Here is a 22,308-nt window from a genome sequence, read left to right as displayed (position 1 = left end):
GAACTGAACTGAACTGATTGACAAGTAAACAAATAAATGAATGTGATTTCAGATAATGATAAAAATCCTGATAAACAATAAAATCAAGTAATGGGGTAGAAGATTCATGAAAGGATTCTGACAGATTGAGGCATCAGGGAGGGCCTTTATGAATAGGTGTCATTTGAAGTGAGATGAGCAGTGAAGAAAGAGCCAGTCATGGGATGATCAGAGAAGGGAACCCTAAGTGAAGGTGACAGCAAGTACAAGAAATGCGTTTGACCTCTTTGAGGAAAGTAAGAAAATATAGTTAGGCTGATGATCAGCATCCAGGGAAGGAGTGGTTTGAAAGTTAAGTTGAAGCAGAAGGAAGGGGTCAGATCATTATCACACCTTGTAGGTCATTGTAAGGAGTCTGAGTTTTATTTTAAATGTAATGAGTGTATGGCTATGGTCTTTTCCTTCCTGTCCCAAGGAATCTTCATTTGCTCCAGAAAAGTGTCCGGGTCTGGCTTAGAGACAGTATGACCCATGGAGACCAAGTTCCTATAGTTCTCTAACATTACATCCAAACTATTATATATAGAATGGATGAACAACAAGGTTGTGTATATCTCAGGAAACTATATTCAGTATCCTGTGATAAATCATAATGGAAAAGAATCTGAAGGGAAATGTGTGTGTGTGTGTGTGTGTATGACTGAATCACTTTGCTGTGCAGCAATTAACACAATATTGTAAATCAGCTATACTTCAATAAAAAGAAAATAACTTGCCACAAAGACAGCCACAAAAATAAATGTCATGAGAAATCACTAAAAGAACTTTAAACACATGAGCAGCAAGATATGATTGACACATTAAAGAGAAAGCTCCACATTCTCTGTGATAAAAATGAGTTTTAGGGAGAGGAAGATGGAGGCAGGGAGCCCTGGTTGGCGGCTGTTACATGGCCCATGAAAAGGATGATAGTGCTTTGAACAGAAAAAGGTGGGAGAGAAAACAGGGTAATAGAAAAACTGGAGATGTACCAGGGAGGTAGATGTCTCAGGAACTCCTGATGGACTAAGTAACAAAAAGTAAATAATAGATGAATTCAGTCATGGCTCTTGATGTCATTATCAATAACCTCAGATATGCAGATGACACCACCCTTATGGCAGAAAGTGAAGAGGAACTCAAAAGCCTCTTGATGAAAGTGAAAGTGGAGACTGAAAAAGTTGTCTTAAAGCTCAACATTCAGAAAATGAAGATCATGGCATCTGGTCCCATCACTTCATGGGAAATAGATGGGGAAACAGTGGAAACAGTGTCAGACTTTATTTTGGGGGGCTCCAAAATCACTACAGATGGTGACTGCAGCCATGAAATTAAAAGACGCTTACTCCTTGGAAGGAAAGTTATGACCAACCTAGATAGCATATTCAAAAGCAGAGACATTACTTTGCCAACAAAGGTTCGTCTAGTCAAGACTATGGTTTTTCCTGTGGTCATGTATGGATGTGAGAGTTGGACTGTGAAGAAGGCTGAGCACCGAAGAATTGATGCTTTTGAACTGTGGTGTTGGAGAAGACTCTTGAGAGTCCTTGGACTGCAAGGAGATCCAACCAGTCCATTTTGAAAGAGATCAGCCCTGGGATTTCTTTGGAAGGAATGATGCTAAAGCTGAAACTCCAGTACTTTGGCCACCTTATGCGAAGAGCTGACTCATTGGAAAAGACTCTGATGCTGGGAGGGATTGGGGGCCGGAGGGGAAGGGGACGACAGAGGATGAGATGGCTGGATGGCATCGCTGACTCGATGGACGTGAGTCTCAGTGAACTCCGGGAGTTGGTGGTGGACAGGGAGGCCTGGCGTGCTGCAATTCATGGGGTCGCAAAGAGTTGGACACAACTGAGCGACTGATCTGATCTGGACACTGGGGGGTGGAGGCAAAACTGGGTTCCCCAGTATAACAGTTCATGGTATGAAACCTTAGAGATCTTAGGACGAGCCTTTTCACTGTTTCAGTACACCTCAGAGGAAATCTCTATTTACCCTTGCTAAAGCTATGGAGAATAATTAGAGTCTTTGTTTTTGTCAACTTAGTACTGTAAGACAGCTCATACTTAATTAACTTATTTAGTGTAATTTGTGCCATAGAGTAGCTCTCTCAAAACATAGATCCCTTGATGGAGAATATTTAAATATTGATATCCTTGGTAGATTTTTGGATATTTATGTAATTGCGACCCCATGGACCCACCAGGCTCCAATGTTCATGGAATTTTCCAGGCAAGAATACTGGAGTGGGTTGTCATTTCCTGTTCCAGAGGATCTTCCCGGCCAAGGGATTGGACCCATGTCTATTACGTACCCTCAATGGACAGGTGGATTCTTTACCTACTGTTCCACCTGGGAACCCACCTCACCTGATTTGCTTTCCAGTAACTCTTCACTCTGTTAGCCTTTGTGTAAAGGAGCAAGGAATGCCAGTGACTCTAAATTAATCATGTGTGGAGTTTTCTCAGAAGTCCAAAACAAATAGCTTTTATAAAATAATATATTATCATCCATATTCCAGTTTTCAGTATTAAATCTAAACGTTTCTTTTAAAAATAGCCCTTTAAAAAGTACACATGACCCTTTACCAGAGAATCAATAATAATTCTACGCAGTATATTGAAATGTGTGTTACCTCCCATCAAAATTAGTGTACCACTTCTAAAGTCTCACATATATATAAGTATATATTTAATATAAATCTATTTTCAGTGGTGTGAGAATTACTAGGGGAGTGAATAGAACAACACTTGGTCTGAAGTGGTAATGAAGATTGACACTGAATTCTAGTGCACTGGCAACTCTGTCATGAATTTACTGTTTGATTCTATTCAAGTCATTTGAATTCTCTTTCTTTAATTTCACACCTGCAAAATGGTGCAGCAAGAAAGTCTTGATAAAATAGGACAAATATTAGATCACACAAAACAGATAAAAAGGGAAATGAATAACCTTGAATGCTAAATTAGAACTTTATATTAACAATTAAGCAGTGAAACTGGAAACAAAGCCTTGTATTTTCTTTAAACATATTTCTCAGTCACTGTATTGATTTTTTAATATTTATTTTATATTTGTTGACTGCTGACTATGTCAGGTGTTGGTGGTACGAAAATTATTTTATTAAATTTTATGTAAAGAACACTCAGTTTTGCTGGGGGAATTTTCTTTACTACTAAAAGGGATAATTTTATCCACATCCATTGATTTTTTACTTTGTCTTGGTCTTCTGCTATGATACTTTTTATGTACTATTTGAGTGATCCAGAAACTTTTAATATAAGTATATGTGTATATGTGAAGATATGTGAGTCAGTAGCTTTTGGAATTTTTACACAGCTAAGAAAATAATTTTTATTATTCTTTAAACGAAGCAAAGAAATCATTATTAATGTATATACAGTGTTAGAATATAGACAGCTATACTGCCTTTGAAGTAGATTTCTTTTCGTACATAAAGAAAAAAAGACTGTTTTTCTAATGTTTGTTGGAAATGTGGGTTTTTTCTTGTCTGTTTGAAAAGGAAGGGCTCATGTTTGTGCAGACTGTCCTTAATATGTAGTGATCTTGTGGGTGCACGGGGGGACCTTATTTAGAAAGCCTGTAGTTTGATAATCATTTTTATTCGGTTTACTTGGATTCCTTTTAACACATACTTCCATCATGGAATGCATTTCATCTAATGTGAGTGATACAAAATATAAACTGACAAAACTAGGAACTTGTTCATAAGGAAGCCAGGGCCTAGGAGATTATGGCCTTGGTCGTAGTACTGAATTCAGAGAGGAATGCAGATTCCATCAGTTCAGAGCATGACTGCCTAATAGAGGGATTTTCATCTTAAGACTTGCTCCCTTTGTCAAAACTGAGGCAAAATCATACATAACAACTTTGCATTTATACGGTGCTTTACTTTTAAACAGCAATATTTCGTATCACAAACATATATCGTGACCCTACAGTAATTGGGTTATAAAGAAAAAAGGCACAATACCTGTGCACTGAAAGAATGAATAATATAGTGGGAAATAGGCATATATAATTAGGTTAAATTACAATATCCCATTATGAATTTTAGTAAATAATTTTGAATAGGGAAGAGGAGAGGAAATATGCTGATATTTTTATCTTGTTTGAGCCCTCTGGTAATTCCTTGTGATCAATAAGGAAAGCTATCTGCCTCTGACCAATGGGGAAACAGCTTAACTTCTCTGGTGGGTGAAGGGCTTGTTAGTTTAGTTGGAGTCTTCTGATTCCTCAGCTGGTGCTCCTTACACAGCATAGTATTCTGGCAGAAGATTGCACCGCTTCTCTCACTAATATGTGGTTGGTGCAAAGAAGATGTTAGTTGACAAAAGTTGGCGTGTTAGGAGCTTCCTCTGATGTGAATTCAAATCACATTTTGGAAGGCACTTTTCAGGCAGTCTCCAAATAAGGCATCCTTGGGTTTTTGCCTTTTATTAGAAAGGGACAGTGGTTTTCTGTACGGAAACTTAATGAGGTTTTATTCATATTTAAATATTTGAACAATTGTATTTGCTTATATGGTAAAAGCAAATCTGAAGCATGTGGCTTTTTGGCCAAAACACAGAACAATAAAAAAAAAAAAAAAAAAAAAAAATCCTGGTTCAATCAGACCATAGTTAGATTCAGTAAAGAAGATAACTGGCAAGGCTAGTTTCTGCTTTTCTAGAAAAAAACAGCAGATTTTTATAATTTTCTAATTTTTGTAATAATTCCTGTTGCCTCACAAAGTTGAAAATGAGTTTTCTCATTTAGTATTCTTAAAAGAGCATTTAGGATTAGGTTCCCACCTCCTGAAACAGCAGAATGAGTATGAATGAACTTAAATTACACAGTGATAACTATTATATGAACCATGTTGGAAACCTCTTGGGTACTGGCAGCCCATACAACCCAAATTATGGAGAATAAAGATTTATTTCTAAGCTACTCTCTGATAAACTTTGAGAGTGTGAAAAGGAAGACAATTGTTTTAGTCTTTTCTATATTGATTATGTTGCAGGTCTAATTGAATCAGATAGACATAATATATACATAAGGAGCTGAACTACTGGGATAATGCAGTTGGACTTTGTTGCAAACTCTGATCTAATTAAGGATTTGTTAACTCTTGTATAATACAGCTGCTATTACCAAGGACTTTTAACTAAGTATTAAAAATCACTCTCAGCTGCAACTTGCCATTCGTGATCTCAGCTAGGAAGCAGTTTCCTTTTTATAATTTTTTTTTAAGTCTTTCTCTGTAAGCTTTGTAAGTACTTTTCCTTTGATAAAAAGTTTCAGGCATGTGTCTCACTTACGAAGTGGAAAATTCCTGATACATGAGAAGTAAAAGAGGAAATAGTTCATTTCTACATTTAGTGTCCTTTCTCATGAAGTAGAAGACTCCTTTGTTAAAAGAGGAACTCATCCTTGTTCTCAGAGGCTAAATAATAGGTGTATAAGGAACACATTGAAAACCTTCCCGATTATTTCTTAATTCTACCTCAGTGGTATCTGTTTTTGTCGCATATTCTCCTACACATTTCCGTGTATTTGTACAAACACATCTTTTTTTTCACCACATTTTTGAGAGTCAGCTTTATAGTTATGTCTTCTAAATTGCATTCCAGTTGTAGAGTTGGGGTTTTTTTTTTTTTTTTTTTTCCGTGAAGACTGATAGATGGCTCAATGAGCAGTGCTCATTCTTCAGCCTTTTCTTTGAGAAATTACCTCCATACATATACATCATGAATTTAGTGTCAAGTAATAAAAATAATGGCCTGCCATCCTGTATTATTTACCCTCAAATAACTTCCATCAAATCCACTCACATTCACACCACTTCTTTGTGTCCTGACAGAAGAAATCCTGAAGGCCAGTGTGGGCTCATGGTGAATGCACAGTAACCCTATCACCAATGAACTGGTTGTGAATCCTCCATTCTCTTGTAGAGGAAAACAGCTGAGACTCACTGCTCCCTTCATTTTAGCTTCAATGGTTTCTCCTGAACCCACGTTTCCCAAAATAACACTCATTGAATGTTTTGATGACTAGATAGAAATCTTTTCTAGATTCTCCTCCCTACTCTTGGTAGGAAAATGTAGGTGTTACAGAATACAGTGAGCACAGCTAGAACAGTTTTGCTGAAGGAGACACATGTTGGATGAACCCATCATTTCAGATTTTTCAGCGTTTAAGTTAGTGACGCTGGAATAAATAGCAAGAGAAATAATGATACTGACCTCAACAGATAAATGGTAATTGCTTTGGTCTTCATGATTCATTCCTTTTATGGTTAATTTATTGTATTTTTTTCTTGCTGCATGACAAACATTTTATCCTTATTCCTACACATGAACATTGAAAGACTCAGAAGTAGTTTCATATATTCATGATTCGCACAGTGAAATATGCTCAATAATACATCAAAATTCTTAAGTTTTGGACAAACAACTTTGGAATTAGGATATTGGGTAGCATATTAAAGCCGCAGTGACTCAATTCCTTTCTTACCTTTTTGATAGCCTTTCACTACTAGTTAACTTAGAATAGATGGGAAAACCTAAAAAAGAGGAAGTTGTGTGGGGTCAATCTGGCTAACAGTCAGCAGAGATCATTAAGTTTTATTGAAGTAGTTTATTTAGCTAGGGGAATCCAGCTGTCTTTCTCCCACCTTTGTTCCTCATTTGTTTCTGACATTCAAATATGTGTTGAATAGGTGAAACCTCTATTTTCACCCTTGTTGAATCATCTCAGAAATTTTCAACTTTACTAAGGATGAGACAGGCTTTCGGCCTAAACAACTTGACTACATTTAGACATATTTGGAATAAGCACTAGTAATTTAATCCATAGATGACTAGAAAATACCTGTTTGTGTGACCACATAAAGAACTTTCCAAACTACTCAATACGCAACTGAGCTGAATACTTAATAGAGCCTTTTCAAGCTATGGGTTGGGGGAATGGGTATAGTAAGGGAAAGGGATAAAGGTATATAAACTTCTAGTTATAAAATAAATATACAGTGTAGGGAACATAGTCAATGATATTGTAGTAACTTTGTATGGTAACTAGACTTTTCCTAATAATCGTTTTGTAATGTATAAAAACATCGGGAAATTCACGGTGTTAGGACTCCATGCTTTCACTGTCAATAGCTCAGGTTCAATCCCTGGTCATGGAACTAGGCTTCTGAAAGCTGTGCAGAGCAAACAGACAACACTGAATTACTATGTTGTATACCTGAAGCGAATATAAAACTGGAAGTCAGTTATACATCAATAGTTTTTAAATTGGGAGAAGGCAATGGCACCCCACTCCAGTACTCTTGCCTGGAAAATCCCATGGACGGAGGAGCTTGGTGGGCTGTAGTCCATGGGGTTGCTGAATCGGACACGACTGAGCGACTTCACTTTCACTTTCCACTTTCATGCATTGGAAAAGGAAATGGCAACCCACTCCGGTGTTCTTGCCTGGAGAATCCCATGGATGGAGAAGCCTGGTAGGCTGCAGTCTGTGGGGTCGCACAGAGTCGGACACGACTGAAGCGACTTAGGAGCAGCAGCAGCAGCAGTTTTTAAATTAATGGGTCAGGGCATTACCTCAACTGGTCCTTCTTTATCCTTAGTGTTGATGAATATGAATTTTATAGAAGTGTCTACCTATGCTGCATATCAACTAAATTTTCTGCAATCTTTTATTAGGTGCTCAACTAAAAGCTTAATTTAAATAGATTTGATGTTTGTGATGCATGTTGGCTGAGCTACTTAGAAATATAGGAGCCTGAGTTGTTCATGGGTTTAAATAAAACTTCCTTGTGGTCAAATGTTAATGTAATGTAGGTACAAAGATAGCGTGGTGTGGACATGGGAGGAAAGAAATCTATGTAGGATACCATGTTCTTCCGCTTTGATATACATGTTGCTCTAAATAGACACCTCCCAAATTCTTTAACATGTTCAAATTTGAGTATGGATTAACCTTATATTGACAAATTTTAACAAAAAATTGAAAATAAATTATATGCATCTTTTCTTTCCTTACTTTGTAGAGAAGGACATACTGAAAGAGTGTTATCAAGACATTGCTTTTCACATACATTCATTAGTAATTCAAAGATTTAGTAGCTGATGGTGATGTTAGTGTAATTAGCAGGAAAAAAAAATGGAAGAAATGCATGTTGCTATAGCAATATGTTCATCATGAATGATCTACAGCATAAACACCCAGGTTAATTTACAAGATGCCAGGTAGAAAGCTGCATGGCTGACTAGGCTACTCTCAGATGCCACAGTATTTGTTTTTATTAAGTATAAACATTACAGTGGAGCTTTCAAGGTATGTGTGCTTGTCACTGTCAATCACACAGGGGTTGCATTCCCAAAGAGTTTTCAATTCGCTTTAAATTTTTAACAGATGAAGAGAAACATATTTTTTTTTCAGAGAATTAAAAAATATATATACCAGCACAGATGACATTTTGACACTGAAACAAGCTAACAGTCTCCTTGTTCATGGGCAGAGTATGTTTCTGTTTCATGTGATCACTTGCTTTTGATACCAGAGGTATGGGAGTTTTAATGTGCAAGCAGATTTAAAAATACCGACATTGGAAGCCATGGTGTCAGGAAACCTCTTAAGAAAGCACTTGTGGATATGACCATAAGCTGGATGACATTTTAGCCCACCATAGTTTAGGGTTATTACTAGAAACTCAAGACAAAAAAGGCATCCTTACCTCATTGGGCAAGGAAATGCGATATGTGGGTGTATATATAGGTGTGTGTTTATGAGCAAGTCTGAAAGATACAGTTGCCAACTGGATGCTTGTTGCCAATGGTATTTTGGGGCCTGGAGCCAGACACATGGGATGGTACTAGGGACTCACATTCCTCGGCTTGGCCAGTGGGGTGATTCTGCAGCATTGGCACAAAGACAGATCATGTTCATGATCTGACTTTCTCATTCTCCATTGCCTGAATAGCCTAACTTCAGTGTTGGCTAAAAGCTGGGAGTTAGAATGGGGTAGAAGGTTTAGAGAGAAGCTTAGGAATTTTAGAGACAGTGAAGTTTAGCTGACCGGTATTCCCTTCCTATTGATACTTTATGGCTCAAAGGGTCATTGAGAGGTTTATCTGACTTATGTGAATTGTGTGTAGTTGACAACATTTTCATTAATTTATTCATAATGTAAAAATAGCACTAAGTGCTCTCATGAAGTTGGTCATTGCATTTTATTCAAAGTATTGCATGATAAGACTCAAGAAATGGAGAAGGCATGTTCTAGCGGCACATTGAGTGGTGCTCTGGTGTCCAGTGGGGACACAAGTCAAGTCAACATATACTTCTAGATCACTCGATACAAGTAAGACAAAATCATTGTCCTTGGGCAACATATAACTTATAAGGATGCCCAGTACAGAATTCTTGATAGAATGCCAACATGTTAAGGGCAAGACCTTCAAGGATATCAGAAAGAGTAGGAGAGTTGTGGTTATTTTTTCCCCTAGTCTGGAGAAGGATTGGGTCTCTGGGACTAACTCCCAACATCTGGTTAAACCATGTATGTTATGAGATTTGGCCAAGGGAATTTTTAAACTTGAAGCCAGGCCTGGCATTCACTAGTACTATCCCTATGGGATTTAGCCTGGAGGCTAGAGGTTGCCAAACCCAAGTTTGGACCCTACATTACTTAGGTTGGATAGATAGTCACTATGTAGAGGAAATGAACAATAAACATTATGTCCTTTGGGGTTCCACAAAGGAAAACAATAAACCTGCCTCAGTCATGGTTCCAATAATGGACGGGTTGCTTCAGGCTACTGCCCAAATAAAGGCTGTTGCAGGCAGTCAGCCCTAGAAAAGAACAAGTAACTTTCTTTTCTTGCCCCACCCTGTTAGGGAGTCAGTTGCTGGCCACCAGTGAAGTTGGTGCTAATCTAATCAGGATGTTTTGCTTTAACTTGTGGTGTGGCTTTTTGTCTGGGTTGAGGAGGAAAAAAGGATTTTTTAAAATGCTCCATTTCAGAGTTGTTTATATTAAGTGTCTCCATTATTTTCCCAGTACAAATTCTGCATCAGTAAAACTGGTTAGGCATTTAGACTTTTAATCAGATTACTTAAAGTATATCATACAATGCTGTTTTGCTTGGTTCAGCATAATTTTCTTAAAAAATCCCCACACAATAGGAATGGGTCAGACATAACTGAATCTGTCGAGTAATAGGGAAATTCAGGACTAGATTTTATTGTATGTGTTCCTAAGATGTCATAACAATGTAATAAAATACAGTCTTCAGGTACAGCACTTTATATCACTCAGGTGAGAAGATAAATGTAGATGTTCTAATACAGGAAGGAACTTGGATGAACCTGGTTATCTATTTGACTGAACCATATTACAAGCTCATCTAGAGCACAGTCTGGTTTGATGCTTACTTTGCACTTTTTCCCTTGCATCAGGTATCTTGCCTGGAACATATCTTAGAATGTAGCTATTGGTAGATAGGTATTAATGAAGGGCAAAAACTGTTATACAAGGGCCTGGGGAATAGCAATATTTAAGTTCTGCAGTGAGGAAAAAGAGGCAATTAAAGAGAGTGAAAGCATACTGGGAACTAGGAGGAAAATCATAAAAGTACACAAGAATAGAGCCATGGAAACCACGGAGAGGGTGCATTGAGAAGAAAGGTGTGGTCGGGAACTCGGCAGAAGTCCTTGGAGCAGATACTTTTTCTGCAGTTGTCCCAGCTGTCATTTCATCTTGACAGGTTGCTGTTTAGACAGTGGTATCATTGGGGGAATTCTGAAAATGCACCAGAGACTGAAATCCCTGTAGTTTTGTATAATTGAAAATGCTCTGCAGATAAGTTTAACAATGTAGACACTAGACGACTGTGTCAAGATGACTATTAAACATCAATCTGCACTTATATATATATCACACTAAACATTGGTAACATTTTGATGGTTTTTGTAATCAATTCACATTCAATATAATGCAATACACAATATATGGTGAAATAGTCTTTTTTTTTCATAATGGCATCCAGCTAAGCTCATGATATTCAGCTCTCTTTAAGAAAGTATACGGCTTAACTAAGAGAAGATACGTTAATGGATTTCAGTGAAAACAAAGCAGGTGCTATTAAATTCCAAAGTAAAATAAATCACATTTTAAACTATGTTCCATCCTTTACACAATAAAAAATGTGTAATCTTCATCAGATAGCAAAGGAAATATTAAAATTCAGTTAAGCAAGACTTTTGGCTACTTTCTTTGGTTGAAAAAATTAATATTTTGAAAAGTTAACATATGTTTTCAATTTCTAAGGCAATGCATTTAATTTCAAACCAATTCATAGTTTCCTTATAATAACCAACAGTGAGATTAACCTGGATAAGTATATTTCCAATAGAAACCTACAAGTTGATTAAATCTACCAAAAAAAATAAAAATAAAAACAACAGAAAATAGAAAATAGTAGAAAAGTTACCTTCCTATTCCCTGCATTAGGAACATGTATTAGAGCATTCTTTAAAATGGAGATTGTTAATTGATTTATTCCTAAATAGTCAGGGATAGTATTTAGGAAGAAATAGAGACTTGATCCAAATTTACAGAATTCTGTGGTTGATGTTCCAAGATACCATATTTTTAAAAAAGGTATAATTATTCATCTAAGTGCCTGTTGTCTGCAGATTTCAGGTAGTAATCTACAAATTACTGAATAGTGTGATTCTGCAAAAACAGGCAGGAAATAAAGCAGTTACTTCTTCAGCCTTGACATTGCTTGTAGAAGTCAGTCTTGCCCACTTGCTAACATAGTAATGTGTGTGAACAGTGATTTTGCATTGCATGTTAATGGTCATTGCATATATTCTTCTCTAGATTCAATTATGTAGCAGACATGAGTTTCCAATGGAAGTGATATGATTTCCAGCTCCATAGCTGGGACCAGGTAAGTCTAAATTTAGGATAATTCTGTCTCTCTTGACATACTGATTGCTTTTTGGAAACCTTCGCCTAAGTAATTAACAAATGACTTTCTTACTGCCACGAATACTGATCCAGGGTGGGCAGAGACCTAAAGCCGGTCTGACTAAAGCTCAGGTTGTAAGAGATATTGACTCTCCCTCCTGTGTGTTAACCAGAAAGTGTGAAGTTTAGGTAGGATTGGCAGTCCTCTCCCCGCCACGTTGGAGGGCCAACCTAGCAAAAAGCCTGCCAGGTGGAAGTGAACCGTGCAAGAGAGTCATAGATAATCAGGTCTGCCCCGATGAAACTGTGGCTCTCCCAACCTCTGCACAGTTTACTGGTATGAGATTGTTGTTTATTTGACTGTTTTGAGCTGGGTGTCTTACCACTTGCAGCTAAAAGCCTCCTCTGAAGTTATTGAAATTATCTCTGATTCCATTTTTTTTTCTCTCTCAGCCTGCTCAACAACTCAGGCGTCCAAGGCTTCTGCTTATTTTTCCTCGATTGTTCCTGGTTTTGTCCCCTTGTCTCGGTTCCTACTGGCTTACTTTGGATCCTTCTGTTTTCCTATCTATGTTGCTGCACTGACTTGCTAATATGTATCTCTTATTTGAATATACTTAATAAGTTTTTCAAAGGTTCCCCCCTGCTTCCAGTTAATGATCAAATTCCTCAGAAGTTGTCAGGAAACCTTGTCTCTCTTCTACTTTTAAAATTTCGTCTTGAAATCTAACATAAACTGCTTTGATTGTCCGAATGTAATATGTGTTTTATTCTCTTTAGACCTTTGCCTGAGATACTCTGACTGATTTTGATCAAACAACTCAGCTTAAAATACCACCTCTTTGGTAAAGTGTTTCTTAATTGCTTTTTTTTTTTAACTTCCTGCATGGCAAATTGTTCATTCTTCAGTGTTCTTATGGCACTTTACACACATACACATATCAACACTTCCCACATTGTGTTGTAATGATTTGTTTATAGTTTGATCTCCCTTCTGGACTGTGGCTCATTGAAGGCCAGGTCTGGACAAAGACACTGTTTTCTTCTTAACTCAGCCTAAGGCTCCGTACATAGTGCACATTTAACACGTATTTGCTGATTATGCGATTAAAGGACTGAAGTAGTCTTTATGGTTATTATGTCAAAACAAGCTGTCAGAATACACATCTCCACGAACTGTCCTAAAAATGAAACAGTTCAGAAGGACATGGTACCTCGTGTCTTGTATTTTATAGATTATTCTTCATGCACTTTAGAACAACTGTAGGCAGAACGGTTGCTTATTAGGTCTCTTAAAGACTCATTTTAAGAATTATAATTTTTTTTCCCCCCAGAAAGACTTCTCATAGTTGAGACTGAAGCTGAGAGAAAAGACAAGAGGAGCTTTAAGGTCTGCTTGTCTGTATTTGCTTGGTCTAAAAAAGAAGCTCTGGACTTTTGTTATGTGAGGTTTTCATGTGATTGGAGAGGAAAGAGTTTAACCTGCTGCTTTGTTTGAACAGTGATGGCAAAAACTAAAAATAACGCAAGATTCCAAATGTGTGTATGGAAATTAAAACACAATTTTGGGCAATTGCTGTAAAAACTTCCACTCTCTTTATACACCTTAGACTTAGCCGGAGCCAGATCTGCCCACAAAGGAGACGTTTAACTGATAGGTTCTTTTTATGAAAGGCCTTTTCCAGGGGCCACATCTTGGGGGGTTTGGGGAAGGGAAGTGTGTGGTTCTGTCTAAATTTCATCCAGGACTTCTCTCCCCATCTGACCCTGGAAATTGCTGCAATTTTAGCTTCCTGTGGTAGGCAGTAAAAAAAAAAAAAAAAAAAAAAAAAAAAACTAAATCAGAAATGGTAGAAAGACACTTAACCAAGTACAGGGAGTTTCTGAGATCCCTAGGCTAGAGCCAACTCTGTATTCCTAAGCAACACAACATAATTCTAACTTACTCAGGGCATCAACCATAGTAATTCAAACTTCTCTCTGGATGGGCCTTGAAAATAGCTTGTCATCAGGACCTGCTGTTGGTGAGATAGGTTTTTATCAGTCATTTTTAAAAATGAGAGAAGAAAATGATGCTAATTTGTCGAACACAATTCAAAAAACATCTCTCCTAAGGAGATGTGTGAAATAAGGGGTTGTAGAACAATAGTGTGAATGGGAGATACTGGGCAAGTGAAGTCGTTTGAATAGGTTGCCATAAAAAGAAAGGTCACAGTGCTTGAGCCGACTAAGTAGGCCCTAACTAAGAATACCACAGAACTGCTTGTCGGGCTAAGAAGGCTTTGATGGAAAATGACGCATGAGATTGACAGGGCATCTGAAGCCTTGCAGCTGTTTCATTTCAGGCATTCTTCTCCAGGATGGCTACTGCATGGATTTAAGAAGCTGTGGACAGCAGTCATTTAAGGAAATGGACACCAGGGCGAAATCATCTTAGAATGCAACCTAGCGCAGAGGGTTAGTTTGGCCAGAATATGCAGATCCCAGCCATTCACCAGCTTAGTCTCTTATCTTCTCCACTGGTTTTCTTTAACACTCTTTACTGCTCTGGTTCACTCCTTACCTGCATTGAAAAGAAGTTTCCTAAGTACAGGTCGTTTAAATGTCTTACCTGCTAAAAGTCCCACAGTGATGGAAAGCATTATAACAATACAAAAACCATATATGTTGGAGTCAAAATGTTTTTAATCATGGCTTGGGTGTTTTCTGCCTTTGTGGCTGTGGGCAAATTCTCTTGTATGAGGTTCACATTCCTCATCTGTAAAATGAGAATAAAAATAAGAATGTATAATTTAAAGAACTATTATAATACATACTTGATAATATATATAAATAACTAGGCACAGTTTGAATTTTTAATTCAACTAACAGGGCAACTAATATTATGTTGGCTTTCAAACATTATTTAACAGTTAGAATGCAGTCTTATATTGCGATAGACATATATGTGCATGTATATATGCATATGTGCATGTATATACATATATGTTCGTGTATATACATGCACACACAAACATGCATATATACGCATGTACATATATACGTATGTGTACATATATATACGTGTATAACAGTTTAAAGCAGTATATTACTATAAATATATTTTAAATTTCACATCAAATCATTTTTAAAGTAAGCAAGGAGAAAAGTAAGGCATGATGAAAACAAAAATTGGATAAAAATTTCAATAATAACCAACAGTTGCTCAAGATGTGTGATTCAGTAGGGATGAATTATGTCATTCAATCTTAAAAGACAGTTACTATTATCACCATTATTCCCATTTTACAGAAAAGGCAATGGGGCCAAGATGGGCTAGTTTTCTCTAGAACCCATAGTGAAGTGGGAGGTGAGATTCCAGCGCAAGCAGTATGCTACTAGAGCCTGTATCTTCGGGATCTCGGTGCCTCTGCAGCCAATCTATATTTTGTTTTATACTCAGAGTATTGGTAATCTTGACACAGAGATAAGTAGTGACATTGTAAAAAAAAAAAAAATAGTTGCCATGAAATCTCTGAAGACTGTTAAACTATATTAATGCATACAATTTAAAGGCGATGATTAGAGTATTTCCTTTTCAGAGTTAAATCACTACAATTTCTAATAACTTTTTACCTCCCTTAAATGGTAAAGGTTAAATTTGCATGAAATGCTGTATGGATTTCCTAGCCAATCGTTTAACTAATTAGTTCATCCAAAAATGTTTTTTGAACATGTTAGGCGGCACATCAATTTAAATATTGCTTGGTGAAAAATTATTATCAAATATAGCTTGAACTATAATGGTATTTTGAATGAAATTATTAAGTTGTTTGCTATGTCCAAAAGCAAAGGTATAATTTTATTATTAACATTCCTTCTTAAACCTAGTAATGTGGTGAGTTGAGCTTCTTTAGTTAGTTGAGCTCATTATAATTTGAGAGATGTTCAGCTATTGGGTTTTTAGATCAGGGATATTTAGGGAGTGATTTTATTTCATACAGTATTTTAAAAAACCTGCTCATGGGACAGCCCAATAAACCTCTATATTATACACTAAAGCTTAGAATTCAGTACTCAAATCATTACATATAACACAGGAAAGTTTGCCTTAATAAAATTAACAGTTTTTATAACAAGATCCCACAATGTCTGCAAAATACTGGCAATTGGATAATGAAAATGAAAATAATGTGCATACTATGTAAGCAAGTCATTAAAGAGGGAATGCATCCGTTTATAAAAATGCTTTTTCCTTAGGTGTCTGCTGGCACTGATGGATCAGGAGTGTCTGTCTTTCTATTTGTATACATAGGTGTCTATCTATTTATCTATCTGTCTCTTATCTGGACTTGAGTTTTGCATCCATTAGCCCAAATTTTTGCTCTCGCCACTACTTTGAATTACTTTTATATAGGCTTTTCTTGTTTTGTTATACATATTCATAAAATTAGCTTTTGTTTCCCTTCATCCTCTCATTCTCAATTACCTCTGAATATATGTTATATAAGTGATTCTCAAAATGGAATACCTACAAGAATCATCTGGGAAACTTGTAAAACAGGTTAATTTCCAGATCCCATCCACTGGGGTTCTGACATGGCAGGATTGGGCTTGAACCCCCAAATCTGCATTTTCCAAATGTGCCCCAGTAATTCTGATGGAGGTGGTTTTCTGAGCACACTTTTGGGAAATTCCTACTGGAGTGAACATGTAAAAATGGAATGAAAATGTAAGTTGAAATATTGTGGACATGGATATGTTGAATTTACAACACTAGCAAATATTGAAAGACTGTAATTTCAAACTCATACGAAGATAAAATGAATGATTTCTTATATGGGGCAAATTGCCTTCAGTTTATGTATGTTGTAAAATGGAGAAGGCAGAAAAAAAATGCTGATATGATTATGCAAGGTAGTTGCTGTAAATTAGTTATAAATGTTATATCTTTTAATCCAAAGAAAGTTAAAATGATTAGATGGTGGCCTAGAAATTTTTCTCTCCTGTTTATCCTTGTCAATCTCTGCATGCAACCCCCCACCAAATATTATAAATAGTGAATAGAGGGCTATGACCCCAATAAAGGAAAAATAGATAAAGAAGAGAAGCACCTTATTATAATTCAATGGAGATTTCTAGATTCTGCATTGCATAAAGATTGATTCTCTGAGGTTTTCAAAATTGGTATAAATTTGGAATGTAATTTTCTTGGGATCAATCAGTTAAATATTATTTTTCCCCCTAGGATTTGAAATCCCCTCTTGTTTCTTTCTGCAGATTTCTTTCTCTTTTTTTTTGTAATTTTGAACATTTCCTATCTGATTTAAAATATATTGTTTAGGTGATATCAAACTAAGATTACTGAAAAATTTTCTGAAATATCTGTATTTCCAAGGGTCATTGGCATAAAGTGAAAGTGAAAATTGCTTAGTCGCGTCCTACTCTTTGCGACCCCATGGACTATAGAGCCCATGGGATTCTCCAGGCCAGAATACTGGAGTGGGTAGCCTTTCCCTTCTCCAAAGGTTCATTTAGAATTAAAATAAAGACTCTGTAAGTTTAAAAATCAAAATGTTTTTTCTAAATTGAAAAAAAATTCTTATATTATGCCTGTTTCTTAGGCAATTTTTTAACATATTGCATTGATATGAGACAGTGAAACTGTGAGGAAAATTTTGAAATTTATAAATTAGATGAAATGCAAACAACCAAATAATTCTACCTTCTCAAATAATAGAGCAAATGTTGAATGATTTTTAAATCAAACTGACTAGGCTAGGCTGAGTTCTGCCCAGCGAGGAACATTTCTCTTGCCATAATTTAGCTTAAATTATTTTTATGGAGACTGGATTTTCTTCACAACCACAATGCCCTTTTTAATATTGGCTTTTGGCTTTTATTCTGAGGCAGACCCTTTTAAATTTAAACATGATCTGTTGTATTTACTTTGAATGCTAATATATTGTGTATTACCCACCAAGTGACTCTTTCTTTCTGCTATTCAGAATTAAATAAACCAAGACGCAACACATGTCTCGAAACCACAATAGTTTATTTATAAGAAGAAAGACAGCCCATCAAACTTTCCACAGGAATTTAAAAAATCCATCGGGGACTCAAAGCCTTTACTTTCTTTCCATTCATATAATTTTGGTTTTGGCTTAACACTTAGCACAATATTCACTTCAAAAGAATATCCCTTGCATTTAAAGTAAACAATCATTGTTCTACACAGACTTTTAATTTTTCCCTTCTGCCCTTTGCCACTTTTCTTCTCTCGGTCCAGTTCTTTGCTTAGCATTATGTTAGAGGATGCCAGATATAAAATCCCTTTTTCGTTTATATTTTGATATGGAGACTAACTCATGAAAGAACAAATTGTTACATTTTGTTTCATTTCCAATTACTCTTGACATCTATAGTTTCTTAACATTTTAAAATGATACTTTGATTATAGGGGATGAGATAGGACAAAATAACTGCAATTAGATTGAAGTACATTCTGGCGTTAGAAAGGAAAATTCAGTTTGAACATGATGTAAGGCAATGAGGTTTCATTTTGGGTTCAAATTCTTTAGGACTGGATAAGCCAAAACATATGATCTAGGGTGGCCTTGGTCTCATCCAAAGTAGATCTCATAAAATAACTTCAAACTTCACTGCAAGAGACATGGTTACTAATGACCAAAGGAGGGTCAATAGAAAAGATCCATAAATTGCAAAGTCCTATTTCTTGTTCTTCTGTCTCAGGAAGTTTACAAACTGTGGATCTAAGTATGCTTTGATCTCTAAGGCTGTCTGGAATATGTACAGGTTCTTTCTTTTTCTGGCCCATTGGAGTCATGAACAATTGAAAATGTACTTCAGTTTCACACTTACACTGGAAATCCTGAAATCCTACATTTCATGTCAAGAAGGCATACTCAGCCAACACACTGTGTGTGATATAGATAGCAATCTTTTACCAAAACACAAGACTTGCCAAATGAACAAAGAGTTTGCTTTTATGATGAAAGTGTTAAAAGTCATGAATTTGCTTCAGGGAAAAGAAAACACCTTATTGACTTGTGGAAGTTACTGTGCTAAGTGCTAGGATAACATACAGTCTTGGCCCTTAGGCACTTCTCAGCTTTGCAGTTTATTCTTCTTTGCAGGTAGTAACCTAAATCAGATACTCCCTATATTAATATTCTGTTCCCAAAGGCCTTTTGCAAAAAGAATCCTATATGCATTAAATATGTAATTTATAAATTTATACCTTACTACAGAATATAAATATATAAATATGTGCCTCACCACTTAAAATATTAGATTCTAGTCTTGTATATATCCATATATCCGTGGCTGCTATGTAGAAGTCCTGGGTGTATGGTACTTGTTACTATTTCCCCAATGTGTTCTGAATTAACACATACTTATGGATTGGACTTGCTCTCTTTCTTTTGGTTGATCTCTCTCAACTCATGATTATAATGCAATAAAAGGGAGGTATGAATAGCCCAAATACCATTGAAATAACAGAAGCTTGTATAGAATGAATCACAGAATACAGGAAGAAAAAGACTTCTTTGAGGCAGCTCCTATATTTCCTATGACTTTGCTTCCTGCCATTTGTGCCTGCAGCCAACAGCTTTGTGTTTCTTAGTAAATCCATTATGTTACTCCCAGTTTTCTGTAATATGCAGTGAAGCTCAGTATTTAGGGTTATGGACTCTCAAGTCAGACTGTTTTGCCACTTTTTACCTAAGTGACATAACACAAAATAATTTACCTGTTTGCATTCTGATTTTCTCGCTTGAAAAATGGCATGTATATCCATCATTAATTGTATCTAAGCAGTACAGATAACTACTCTGAAGTCAGGTTGACTCTTAGAGCTGGTGGAATGTCATGATTTAATTGGTAATGTTTTTTTTTTTTTTTTCCTTTATTGGTGGTACATAATGTAATGGCATATCTAACCATGGATATTGTGATGAAGTATGATAATCAGAACTTCCTTACTGGGTTCTGTTTTGGATTAAATGAATTAATGCAAATAAAACACTAACACAGTGCCTGGCCAGTGTTTCCTTTGCATTAACTCATTTAATTGTAATCAGCAACCTCAGATATGCAGATAATACCACTCTAATGGGAGATAGCAAGGAGGAACTAAAGAGCCTCTTGTTGAGGGTGAAAGAGCAGAGTGAAAAAGCTGGCTTGAAACTCAGCATTAAAAACACTAAGATCGTGGCATCTGGTTCCATTACTTATGGCAAATAGAAGGGGAAAAAAGTGGAAGCAGTGACAGATTTTATATTCTAGGGCTCCAAAATCACTGCAGAGGTGACTGCAGCCATGAAAAAAAAGATGCATGTTCCATGGAAGGAAAGCTATGACAAACCTAGACAGCATATTAAAAAGTGGAGACATCCCTTTACTGACAAAGGTCCAAATAGTCAAAGCTACGGTTTTTCCGGTACTCATGTATGCATGTGAGAGTTGGACCATAAAGAAGGCTGAGTGCTGAAGAATTGATGCTTTTGAATTGTGGTGGTGGAAAAGACTCTTGAGAGTCCCTTGGACTGCAAGGAGATCAAACCAGTCAATCTTAAAGGAATTAACCCTGAATATTCATTGGAAGGACTGATGCTGAAGCTGAAACTCCAATACTTTGGCCACCTGATGTGAAGAGCTGACTCATTGGAAAAGACCCCGATGCTGGGAAAGACTCAGGGTAGGAGGCTAAGCGGGCGACAGAGGATGAGATGGTTGGATAGCATCACCGACTCAATGGACACGAGTTTGACCAGACTTTGGGGGATAGTGGAGGACAAAGAAGCCTGGCGTGCTATAGTCCATGGGGTCACAAAGAGTTGGACACAATTTAGTGACTGAACAATCGCACAGTGCCTGGCCATAATTGTCAATTACTGAAATAACATGCCTAATGGAACATGTTGCTTAGGGTTGAGTCTCTGAGAGGGTGATGTGAATGTGTTCTTAGGAAGAAAATAGGTCTTTGGTTTTAACATTGGTTAAAAAGACCAAAAAAACTTTGGTCTTTGTTATTATAAAACTCAGTTTGGGTGGGGGCAGTTATTTGCACTAATGTCTCTAGTAGATTCTAAACTTCATAAAAGTAAACTTAGAGTCTTTCATTTTTAACAGCTGTTAGACTCTCATGAGCTTCCCTGGTGATTCAGCTGGTAAAGAATACACCTGCAATGTGGGAGATCTGGGTTCAATCCCTGGCTTGGGAAGATCCCCTGGAGGAGGGCATGGCAACCCACTCCAATATTCTTGCCTGGATAATCCCATGAACAGAGAAGCCTGGCAGGCTACAGTCCATGAGGTTGCAAAAAGTCAGACATGACTGAGCGAGAATATGGTTTATATTCAGTAAATGTTTGTGAAGCATATACCCCATTCCTAATTTACTTAATTTCTGTTATATTGGCAAAATAAGTATAATATTTTATACTAATTATAAAGGGTCTTATAATTAGTAGTTCAAAAATAATTACTAGTTTAAATGTACAGCCTCTAATAAATAAAATTATTTCTACTTAGTCATACTTTCTTAAAACTTTTACAAAAGTTCCCTCTTTAGCAAACACATTTAAAATTTCCTGCCATTTGTTTGATATCTGTAAAACTATTACATAAAGGGAGATTTAAATATCAAATGGATTTACTTATACATTTACTGAAGTAAATAGATCAGTGGATCTCAAGCATAGAATCAGCTCCATCTTAATGATTCATGATTTTCTTTCATTTGTTTTAAATCTTTAGCATATATGTATACTCATTTCTTTCTTTTTCTCTCTGCTTCATCAAAGACTTGGGAATGCTGGATAATCTCATATTATTTTACTGTGCATATTTTACCACTGTATCTATTGTTTCCACATGATTCTTCAAAGAAATTGCTCCAGTACAAACTTACCCTTTAGACAGTAGGAATGTATTTATGCAAGAAAGAATAAGGAATGGGCTTTCTGTAGACTCCTTATGGACCTAACAGGTGATAAATTGCAGCAAGTCAGACCCTACAAGAAGAAAGCAGAGAGTATTTAAAGGCAACTCCAGCCTTGGAATAATAAGAAAATAAGAAAAATGCGTTTGGATGGGAGAGAATACTCTGGTAGGTTTGGCAAGGAGGATGGGAGAGTTTCTGATTCTTATGTCTAGAGTAAATAAACTTTTTTCAATACAAGGTCATATAACAACTGTTTCAGGTTTTGTTGATCATTTGTTCTCTATACTGACAAGTCAACTCTGCCACTTTAGCTCAGATGCAGTTACGAACTGTGTAAACAAATGACCAT

At 36.5% G+C, this 22,308-nt stretch overlaps 1 long non-coding RNA gene across 1 annotated transcript in view; it reads left to right on the top strand.

Moving 5' to 3' along the window:
• Window positions 1–13,846, top strand: part of LOC123334989 — a 129,269-nt gene extending 115,423 nt beyond the window's left edge. The window contains exons 3-5 of the long non-coding RNA XR_006553179.2: window positions 11,921–11,990; window positions 12,791–12,855; window positions 13,345–13,846. This is a non-coding gene — a long non-coding RNA (uncharacterized LOC123334989). The remainder of the gene's footprint in view (window positions 1–11,920; window positions 11,991–12,790; window positions 12,856–13,344) is intronic.
• The last annotated feature ends 8,462 nt before the right edge of the window (window positions 13,847–22,308 follow it).

The sequence above is a fragment of the Bubalus bubalis genome, chromosome 9 (genome assembly GCF_019923935.1).
Source record: "Bubalus bubalis isolate 160015118507 breed Murrah chromosome 9, NDDB_SH_1, whole genome shotgun sequence".
NCBI classification, from domain to species: domain Eukaryota; kingdom Metazoa; phylum Chordata; class Mammalia; order Artiodactyla; family Bovidae; genus Bubalus; species Bubalus bubalis.
Note: the sequence above shows the minus strand (reverse complement) of the source record. Positions and strands in the feature narration are given on the sequence as shown.